The following is an 11,367-nucleotide window of genomic DNA, read 5'->3' on the forward strand; positions in this document are numbered from 1 at the left end:
TGTGTATATGTTTACTGAAGGACCATACTTTTAAATAATATCCCAAGTCGGGAATATTTCACTACCAGGGCGTATGAGGGCCACTGAGGATGAAGAAAAGGAGTACATTTCTTCACAAAGAACATTTTCTAGAAAAAATTTTCTAGAAAAAACATGAAAATTATGAAACTTCCAAAGGTCATAAATCTCCAAGATTATGTGTAAAAAATCTGAGATTTATCTAAGAAACCTTTGACTTTTCAGCAAGATATAAAAGGATTATTTTAAGTCAATAATTCCTTAATACTGATGAAAAAGTACTTGTTCCACTGGCATACTATATGACTTACATGTATTATTACTAAAGGAAGCAGCCGGTAGAACTGGAACATTTTTCATCAACATTAAGGAATTATAGATTATAAACAATCTTTTAGCTTGCTCAAAAGTTACTTGTAAGTTAATTTTGTCTTATTTCAAGTGTACTAAGATATTTGCACTAGAAACTAGACTAAAATACTTGGTAAGGTTTTGTGTTTTTCCTTTCTAAGGTTTATATATATATATATATATATATATATATATATATATATATATATATATTCAAATGCAAGAAAGACAATTAAGCTCTAGACATAAATTCAATAGACATGGCAGTAAGACCTTCTAATTTGACTGAACTTCAGTTATTTCAAAACCAAACAAAAAAACAAATGGGTGAAAATTTCCATCCAGATATCCAAAACTAGTAGACACATACCTTGTAGCGTACATGCAGTTGTAATTGCCAGTAAAATATGCTGGCAGCCTTCATTCAAGGCGGCTGAATACATACGAGTCGCACTTTAGATTCTTATTTGTAAGATAAATTTAAGACACATAATCTTTTCCTTCCACTTCTCAATGATGTGTTACTTTGTGTCGGTCAATCCCCTGACGTCTCAACAAAATTAAGCTTTGACGCTTTCACAGGACCAATGTGAGAAAGTTGAAGGCGCATAATTGCTTTTTTTCAAGCCACCGTACATCAAGTCATAATGTTGCTCCGTACAGCCTGGCACTCCTTCTTTTGGCTCTATAATCTCCTTCATTTCCTTTTATTACTTACAACAGCTCTAAAATTCGCCAGCACAGATTTGTAATAGTTCACGCGAGGCTTAAATTGCTCTTTAATGTTTGCTCCTCAGAGTATCGCAGCAGAGCTCATGTTTTCACCTCTCCAGCAGCAGCGAATGAAACACTGCCAAGGAGTTTGAATGAAGCGGTTACAAGCACGATACGGCAAAGTATCGGCGCTGGACTTTTAAACGCTGGAAATGTCGTCTCAGACAAAGCAGAAAACAAACAAAAGACTTCCAAAAGCTCACGCAAGAGGTTGTTGTTGATTTTTTTAGCTGTTTTCAGCTGTTTTCTAGCTTTGGATTTATCTGTCAAAAGGATGGATGCAGTGGTAGCTGTTTTATGTGGACAATATGGCTCACAGCCCAGGTTGGCAAAGCGTTGGGGGCGGACTGAGCGCTAGGGAGTATTTCTTTGAAAATGCTGACACTCAGTTGAGCTCTAAACATGTTTTCTATTGCTTTTCAGATGGGGGATGTGGCGTCATGAGCTATTTGCGCAAATATCTCTCACCATGAGTCACTTATCTGATTTGCAGCATCTGCAAATGCAGCACTTCAGTGGAGGATAATTTCTTTTTTTTTTTTTTATTGCTTATTTGTGGAAAATAGCGAACAGTCTAAACTGAACTCTCCCCGTTTATTTGGTATTGTGACCGAGTCCGATTCTTATTGGGTTGTGGGAAAAAGTAGCTCGCTCTCATAAATGTTTTTTTTTTTTTTTTTTTTTGTGGCTCAGTTCTTGGAAAACGCCTGCAAAATATCTCTGTCTTTAAAAGCGAGGCAGCTTTCCATGTCACACTGATACCGCTTTTTTTTTTTTTTTTTTTTTGTGTCACTGAAACCTCAAATTGTCGCAGGTGTCTGAAAACGTGATGGGAGCATTCCTGCAGGGAGAGGGCATATCTGTCTGAAATGTAGCAGAAACCTCACTTAGGAACAGAGCTCACAATGAAAGTTGGATTGTGGCTGCAGGAAGACAACAGTGCAGAGAGATGTGAGTGAGAGTTAAAAAGTGGAGTTAGAGAACCGAAAGAATAGTTAAAATATGAAGAATATTCTAGACAAGTCCGGTTTGAAAACCACAGAGGGAGTGATTTTTACTAGCTGAAGTCGTTTTGTGGAAATGCCAAGGCTGTACTTTTCTTTTTGTTGTCTTTCTCCCTTTCTCTTCCTTTTTTTGAAATCATGCTGCGTGAGATGAATGTTTCCTTGTTCCGTCATGCTCTACTTACTTTCAGCATTTCCATCCTCACCCTCACGAAGAAATGAACATCTGTGGGCGGAGATAATCTCACCATAATTTGTCACCTTTTTTTCTTTTTTTCTTTTTTAAAAAACAAGCACCATCTGCGGCACTGGGTTTCTGCACTTGACACAACACGATACTTTAGGGAATTTGTGTGTCAATCAAATGAAGGGCTGTCCGTCAAACGTTGGCAGTTTTCACCACAGGCTGTCTAATAGTTTAAAGCTCCTGCAACCAATGAGCAAGACAGTCAGATAAAATAAATCCAACTGACAGTGAAACTTCCCCCTTTCCTTTTTAGTCTTACTTCAGGTCTAAGAAGGAGTGTGATTCAAACAAAAGGAGATGTTTAATGAATGCAAAAGAAAAAGAAAACGCAAGATCTGGGACAAAGTTAATGATGGGAAGTTAAGATTTGATAAACGAAATAATGACGCTGTCGAATCCACCGTCTGTATCGGCTTATCCTTGCAGGGTTGGTAGTGGCGTAGTTAAACGCAGCACAATTTTATGTTATTTTATCTTATGAGACAGACACATTTAATTCCAATCAATATTTCTACATACTTTGGTCCAAAGTGGACCTGCTAGGATAAGCGGGCATGGACAACGGATGTATAGAACCTAATAACTTTAATAATAGTAAAAAATATTAACAGAGAAAAACAATGCAAAAAAAAAAAGACATCAACAGTTGTTTTTGTCTTCTGTATTTTGGTCGTATTGTACTGAGCCAACTGGAAAATGAATGACCTCAGTGAGTTTCATCGAGTGGTAGAATTTGCAGCAATTGAGCAAAAAATGTAGTGACTATAAAATTGAACCAGTAACTCAACGCCTCTTTTTAAAAACCACATTTGCACCAGAAGATTTTATTAAAAGCCTTTGTGAAGTTTTCATCCTCTGTCCTCCCCAAAAATATACTGAGCTCCCTCACACCTGACATGGTTGTATGTTGCCGGTGACGTCGTTTTCTTTCCTTGCCATTCAACAAAGAGACAGGTTGGGGGGAAAAGAGAATCATGTCATCTCTGAAACCAAATATACAATAGAAAGCAAGCACACCCCTCTCACCTTTGTCTTTCCAGAAGGCAGATGATATGAAAACACTCACCTGACTCAGTCCCCCAGTAAGGCTGCCAAGATGCAAAATTGCACTGACCCACACAACCTTGACCTCTCATTTGCATTCTGTCAGCTCTGCTGGGAATTTTATTTATTTATTTTTTGGTCATTATCTGCAGCATGATGCAGAGGACAAGCTGATAGCGGGGAAAACAAACAAACAAACAAAGAAATATATCAATCTTTCAGGATCTGTTTATTTTGGTTTAGTTTTTAGATCAAATCCCTTAAAACGAAGCCTGACGTTCCAGGAGCCATTTAAGTGAGGAGAGACAAAAACAGCAGCGAAGATCAACAAGAGAAGGCATTATCCAGAAGAAAGGCGGGTTGGTGTGTGTGTGTGTGTGTAGGGGGGGCACAGGAACATGTCCATCTGTGTGATAATGCGACGCTGCCAGCTGTTATGTATGAGGAACAGCTTGACAGCCGTGAAGCCTCCAACCTGGACTTCTCTGTGTCCTTCAAAGCAGAGAACTGGTTATTCGTCAGAGGAAGATTGATGGAGCTTTCCTTGGAGAAGGATTATTCTCTTCTAGCATGGATTTTATTTCAAACCAGACAGAAAGTCCAAATTGGAAGGTCTTTTACCTTTTGGGCACAGACAGACTCGGGTGACTCATGTAGGTTTATTGGAAATAACTTCATATGACTTTTTGCGACAGTCAGAGGGGCTGTGCTAATGTCGATTTATTTTTTATGGTATATATATTTTTTAACACATTTTAATTCAGCAGTGTCATAAATCGTGTTTCTGTCACTGTGTTCTCACATCATAAAGTTGATGGAAAGGAGAAAGTTTGAAACGACTTCCTCAATTTCGCAAAAAAAAAAATTTGGCTTTTCCGAAGAAGAGTGAAAAGGAGATGGAAACACATTTACTGCATACATTCTGACGCATCAAACATTCGCCTCACATGTCGCGTTAGATGTTTGCATTTCTTCCTCTGCGTCTCCGTACGGCATCTAACATCGTCGGTAGTTTACATGGTAATTCTCCATTACAGAACAATTGTGACTTATCCAATAGCAACACATTTCTTAAAAAGCCTCTCACCATTTTTTTGAGATGTGTGGCCCATGCTAGTTTGCAATCTCTACTTCCTGTTTCCTACAGCCATAAGTACCATCAACATCTGATGAAGTTAAGCTTTGATTCACTCCAAACCAGTGTACGGAAACATGCCTAACTCATAGTCTCTCCCTCCCACACCCCCTTTTTTGCAACATTTTAAACGTTCACCTAACATTTAATAAGTTTCTTTCAACCGTATTCACACACCATGCACTTTTTTCACATTGTTTTGCTTGGAACCTCAAATTTCCATGTTTTTTTTTATGGAGTTTTAACCTGTTTAAGCACTTTAATGGTATGGTGCTTAGACAGAAAAATCACTCACATTTGTCACAGATGAAAAGCTAAACAGTGTGACACCTGTATGTATCTGCTGCTATTTGATACCTTTAAATAAATCCAGTGAAATCTGTTGCCCTTGAGAATCAGCTTACAAACAACCAAGATGGCTTCCTGGTAACTCTAGGAAACATTGACTGAATGCAAAAGCATGCAGTACCTTTTATACTTTAATTTGTTTATGTTTCATTGTCTATCTGGTCACAATGTTTAAGAGTTGGTGGGTGTAGAGTGACAAATGATCATTTTTAACAGGTCTCACTCGTTTCAAACGTTCCAGATCAGGATTGTTATCAGGGTTCAGTTAAACAGACAAACGATCTCTCGCAAAGTCTAATTAAAATATTTATCACCCAGGTTAGCTTGACTGCAAGCTAATTTGAATATTCTGTTACTCGAGGCATGCATTATTTGATTTTATTTATTCATTTGGGACGTTCGATTTTCCTGTTGCAAACGGTTCATGAGCTCCAGGGTATACAACATTAAATTGTTGTGGGTGTTAAAAAAATTACAAATAATTGATAAACGCCTCGGTTGATGCATGAGGAACCCGGCACAGATGATGAACACAATTGACTGAGTCAGGATATATCATCAGGTTACTTAAGAGATTAAATAAATGTTCACTTGTGTAATGAATTGATATAATGACGATTATAAAGCGATAATTTATTTTAACAATTTAATTACAATGTGAAACCAGATTAATGACACACAGAGTGATTATAATCAATGACTGCTGCTTCTTTTTGGAGAGAGAGCAAAGCCTAATCCCCAAAAAAGTTTACCCTCCTCCTACCACACCTGTTGGCCTTCTCGGAGTAGAGCTCCGATATTTGTTTGTAATAGATGGACATGGATAATTATACTGAAACCTGATGATTAATACTGACCGCCGCCCCTTTAGCTACGTTACACTGATGGACAAAGCAAGTTGTTTCTTTCAGGAAGTCAGTATTTTTAAGATGTTGTTTGGTTCTTGATCAATATCTGGGTGATTTGTCTTTTTCACTTTTTATTTTATTTTTTTTAAAAAGGGTTTCCATAACTAGATGTATCTGGCAAAAAAATGTGATTTGTGGATTTGGAGTGTCACACCAGAAAAAGATTGGTAAGTTCACAGAGAGAGTTATTCTTTGATATTTTTTTTACTTTAAAATAAAAAATGTACAGGTCATAAACAACAACAACAAAAATACAGAAACAACTGGATCAGAATTATGTGGACAGATGGACAAGGAATAGAGAGTGGAAGTGTTCAGCGGGACTGGTTTCTCGAGCGTGGAACTGGTGAGTCTAATTAGCAGAATTTGGAAAAGTTGTGCCTAAATCATGAATTATAAGTTTTTGTGAGAATGGCTAGTTAACACAAATAATCTACCTCAACTTGATAGGACACTAATGTGTCCCCAAAAAAAGCAAATCTATTTTTTTAACCATTTGCTTTGCCAAATGCAACCTAGATAACAGCGTTTCTAGGCAACATTGCTGCGGAATCTGTTTTCACCCAGAAGAAAGCCTTACACCGTTCAAAGACAAAGAAAGAAAAGTAAGAACTCAGTTAAATTTCTCATTTTGCTTCATGAAAACCCTTCACACAGATTCATTGTTCTTAAAGTTGTTGAAGATATTCGGCGTCTCTCTCTGAGTGTGACGAATCATGGCATCGCGCGTGTTGTGCAGTTCGGGCCAACGTCTTCAATCACAGCAGAAACGAGAAGACCAGAACATGACTTGAATACGTTACTAGTTGAAAGTTCATATTCATTCATTTTGAACGAGGAGGTGCGTAGAAACGTTTGACCAGGGCTGGTATTTCATAAACAAAAGAGAGAGTCAATAACTGTCAATGATGATGAATTGGGGTTTGAAAACTCGAGTTAGTGCTCACGATATAAAAAAAAAAAAAAAAAAAGTGTCTGGAGTATCGCTGTAAGCAATATGAGGCAGGCAGCACACAAAAGTGCAAAGGGACCAGAATCAGGGAGTTCTCACGTTATCAATCACTCCTCTTAACATTTAGCTTCATTAGAGAGTAGAGAATGATGGATTCCCACATAGCAAACCTCAAAGCTTAACTCTGATTCAGGCTTACAAGTTAACACCATGAAGTGGATGGCTGTTAGAAACCAAAGTTATCAAGGATTTTGAAACCTCAGTCCAGTAATTCCCACTTGTATGAAGTTGGGAATCGTGTTTATTTCTGCTTAAATGCTTCCATTTGTAAGGAAAAGCCAATAAAAAATGTGGGGCGTGCTCCCCAGCAGCAAGAGGAACCAGGATGTTCTCTCAAGCATTACAGGAGCCTCGGTTAGCTAAGTGAAGAAGTTAACATGTTTCACTTTAATCATTCAATTCAATAAACTACATTAAACCAGATTTAGCTTGAAAAATAACCTGCTTGGTTTACAGAAAAATATATCATGACACAGTACTTTGCTGCGCAACCCCACCCGCAAATAAAAAAACCACCAAAAAAAACCAATTCTTTACAAATGTGGCATAATCCAAAGGTTAATAAGCATTTTCTCCAATGAGTTCCAAAGATTTATTGTCAACAACCACTGAAGTATTCCTCCAACAAGTTATACATCTAAAACCTTATCTATTATATCCATAAATCCACCCACTCACCCGCAGCCCTTGAACTTTTTTGTCATGATACTGACTGTCTGTGTTTTGATCATTTTTGAGTTATTTGTTGTTGTTCACAACTTTTCAGTCATCAGCTGATTTCTGTGTTAATTATCTTTGTTTAACCGTGCCGCTGTGTTAGCAAGGAGCGCGGTAGGAGGAACGCGGCAAATGTCACGGTCGGACAGCAGGGCAGCCGGGGTGGTTGTCCCATCAGACCATCAGTTTACAAAATCACACACAAAAAACTCTCAAGATTTCAAGGGGGTTAACTTATCTTTGTTCATTTTTTTGTTGAGCTACTTATCTGTAAGATTCTGTTTGTGCAGTTAGGTTATTCTTATATGTTAGTCTTGTCACTCATTTTTTTGTTTTGGTTCAGTTCCTTGTTTAGTTCACTGTGCTGGAGTTAGGAACAGGGGCAGCGACAGTCTCCTTTCCTATCATAGTCCTATTTTAAAATATCTCCATTTTGTACTTTGCCACATTAGAACTACAAATGCCAACATGACTGTAAATTGTATGATACAACCAACCCAAGAAGAATCACATATCTGTGCCAGATATGATCAAAATTAAACTTTCATTCCAAACATTGTTTGTGGAAAACTATGACTGCACATCACCCATGACTCACCGTCCTCATGTTAAAATGCGACGGCGGCTGCATGATGTTTGTTTGGATGCTTTCCTTCAGCGGCAGGAAGGAAGCTCTTGAAGTTGATTGGGGAAGAGGATGAGGCTAAATACTGGAAGAAAACCATTTTTGGGGCCAGCAAAAGACTGGGCATGGAGGTTCACCCTCAAGCAAAACAACCACTCTAAATATACAGAGACACAGTCAAGTTCCAGATCTTAATCCAATTAAGAATCGGGAAGAAGGTTTGAAATCGGTCTTCATAGACACTCTTAGTCCACTTTGAGCATAAGATATTTTGCAAAAAGTTTCAGATGTACAAAATTGATTCCCCGATAAACTTTGACCTTAATTGAAGTAAAAGGCAGCTATGACAGGCGTTGACTCAAGGGGGATAGATAAAACTGCACTTTCAATGTTTTATTTGTAAAGTATATTTTTTAAAAATACAATTATGCCTCTGTTTCCAGCCAGCTAGCTTCGTTTTTGTGTCACATTGGTACGTGGAGCTTTCACCTTCTTCCCTTTCCAATCTAAGGGTAATTACAGCTTCCTTCCCCTGAGTTATTTCCACTGAACCAAAAAAAGAAAAGATCTATTGTCACAAAAGGGAACCATTAACTCACAGAGGTCACCCGTTAACTTGTTGGGCGCTAAGATCTTATGGTCATTAGACACACAGAGGGGGTTACCAACGTGACTTCTGTCAGAGCAGGCAGGACAATGGCTCTCTGCCGACCGGATTCTGATGGACGCAGCGCTGAATGTGAACCATGACACCGAGCAGTCAAAGCCACTGGCTCAGACCGTGCCGTAATTGCTTTCACCGGCTGACAGTTTTACAACAAACAGTCATGATGTCTAGGGAGGGAAAAAAATATGACATTTTCCTTTACAATGCAGTCATCGGGCTGTCGCTTTCAGTTTACAAATATGTGTTTTGTTTTTTTGTCTTTTTACATAAAAAGGAAGCGCTTGGATCTACCAAATTGTTTGGTAGCGAGTGCATCACTCTGATTTGACAGTTTCTTCCATTTGAAAGCCTGCAGCTGTCTGGCCCACATGAACAGCACTCTGAAATGTCTTGGCTGTGACCGCTGCTCGTTTGAGGACTTTGAGCAGGACGTATCTGTTGCTTGCGAACTTCCCTTTTTAAAACTGGAGGGTCCCTGAATCATTTATGTGGCAACCCTTAAGTACCTTTTTTGCAGCAAGGTTTATAGAAAGGCTTAATAAATTATACTGTTTTATTATTATTTTTTTATCCTTTTCTCTTCTTGAATAAAGTCTTGGCCTGACAAATCATCAGCGTGATGAATGTGTCTGCCTCCCTCTGTCTGCGCCCGCCCCCTGAAACACAACAAAACACAGGCGATGCATTATTTGTATTGTTCACTCGTAAATCACCTGCACAATTTCAAAGGGAGAACAAAGGACAAGTCTCGCCCTGCGTCTGACTCACTTCATCTTTACCTCATGGGAGTCCACAGAAAGGCCATCCCAGTGTCCAGGATCGCATTGTGTGTGTGCGCAGTTTTTTTTTTTTTTCATGTTCTTTTTAATACGACCAGAAAATGCAGAAATGATTTAAAACCAGGCTAAAAAAATAAAAAACTAACAATAACAAAAATCGCATGTTGTCTCTCGCTGGATCATTTTCATAGATGACATCCAGAGGTGCTCGATGGAGCTCCGGTGTCTCCGACTGCGAACTCGGCACCCCTCCCTCATACTGCGGACAATAATCTGTGTGTAACAAAGGGCAGCGAGAGCTTGGAGCGCCGCAGGTACAAGCTCTGAGAGGAGGAGGGACTGAGGGGAAACAGTCTTCCAGCAGAGCCATCTGTTCATGTGTAATTACAGTGCTGAACCTCAGCCGATTGCTCTCTGTACATTCTGACAGTGGGACCTCCTGACCGGCCCAGAGCCTGGCTGAGAGGCAAACGAGCGTCTTGGATCACGGCTCATGGTTTAAATGAAGAGGCAGCTTTTAAGCAAGAAGCGTTTGCAGTTTAATACAAGTGGAAATATCGCCGTACAGATTTTTCTGCTCAAGTTGGAGTGTAAACTCAACGTTGAACGCTCAGCATTTTCCGACAATGTTTTCTTGCTCTTCTGCCCAAATTGTCTTTGTTTAGCCACACATGTCTCATAGGTCACGGTTAGCGCCACCCTAAGGAGCAAATACATAGCGGCACACACCGCAAAAACACAAAATCTTACCAAATATTTTTGGTCTAGTTTCTAGTGCAAACATCTTAGTACACTTGAAATAAGACAAAACTAACTTCAAAGTAACTTTTCAGCGAGATATAGGAGCTTGTTTTGAGTCAGTTATTTCCTTTGGGAGATGATCTCATTTATGACGTCTTTCCAATGTTGCAAGTGAAATAATCTGTCAATGGAACTAATAATTTTTTAAATCAATATTAAGGAATTGTTTACTTCCTGATAAAATTATTATTTTTTCTCTCTAGTCCCACTGAGAACTTTCTCAAAAGGGGGTATTGCTTTAAAATGAATGACTTTGCACAGATCGGTATCATAACCAGAATTTGACTGCATTGTACGTTAAACGGGATCAAGCAGGAAATTGTAATTTAACTACTATTTTTGTGTAAATTGGGTCAGAAGCATCAGAAAGCGTGTGGTGAATCTTCCAGCATTGAGCTTTTGTCAGTGATTCATTATTGCTAGTTTTGACTGTGCAATAACACTTTAAAGGGCAAAACAACAAAATCCCGTCTGCTCCGACTTGATGGTAACAAGACAGTAAAGCGGTGGACGTTTCACAACAGCGGCACATCAAAATGGAAATGGCCATCATATGTTCAATATTGGACAGAAATCGCTGATTAAGAATGGCAGTTGTCAAACACGTTTGTAATTATGACGCCTGCCTTACCAGGGCAATGATGTTCTGCCTTGCAGGCTAATGAGACACTGCATGAAGAGGTGCATAATCTTACATGCAAGCATTAGGCCTTAGCATTTGCACTGTGACAGTTTTACCATTAATCATAATCAACCAAAGCCCTTTACACTCGATACATTTCAAGTTTGCTCATAGCTCATTTTTCCCCATGACATTTGATGTGATAAGTGTGTGCAGTTTGCACAGTGGAGTGTGTTTTTCTGAGTGCATATGCGCATCTGCAAGCCTGTATGGGTTTTTTTTTTTTCGTGTGTGTGTGTGTGTGTGTGTGTGTAA

Source organism: Poecilia mexicana, unplaced genomic scaffold, assembly GCF_051168715.1.
Source record: "Poecilia mexicana isolate PSO_F unplaced genomic scaffold, ASM5116871v1 scaffold_3, whole genome shotgun sequence".
In the NCBI taxonomy this organism is placed as follows: domain Eukaryota; kingdom Metazoa; phylum Chordata; class Actinopteri; order Cyprinodontiformes; family Poeciliidae; genus Poecilia; species Poecilia mexicana.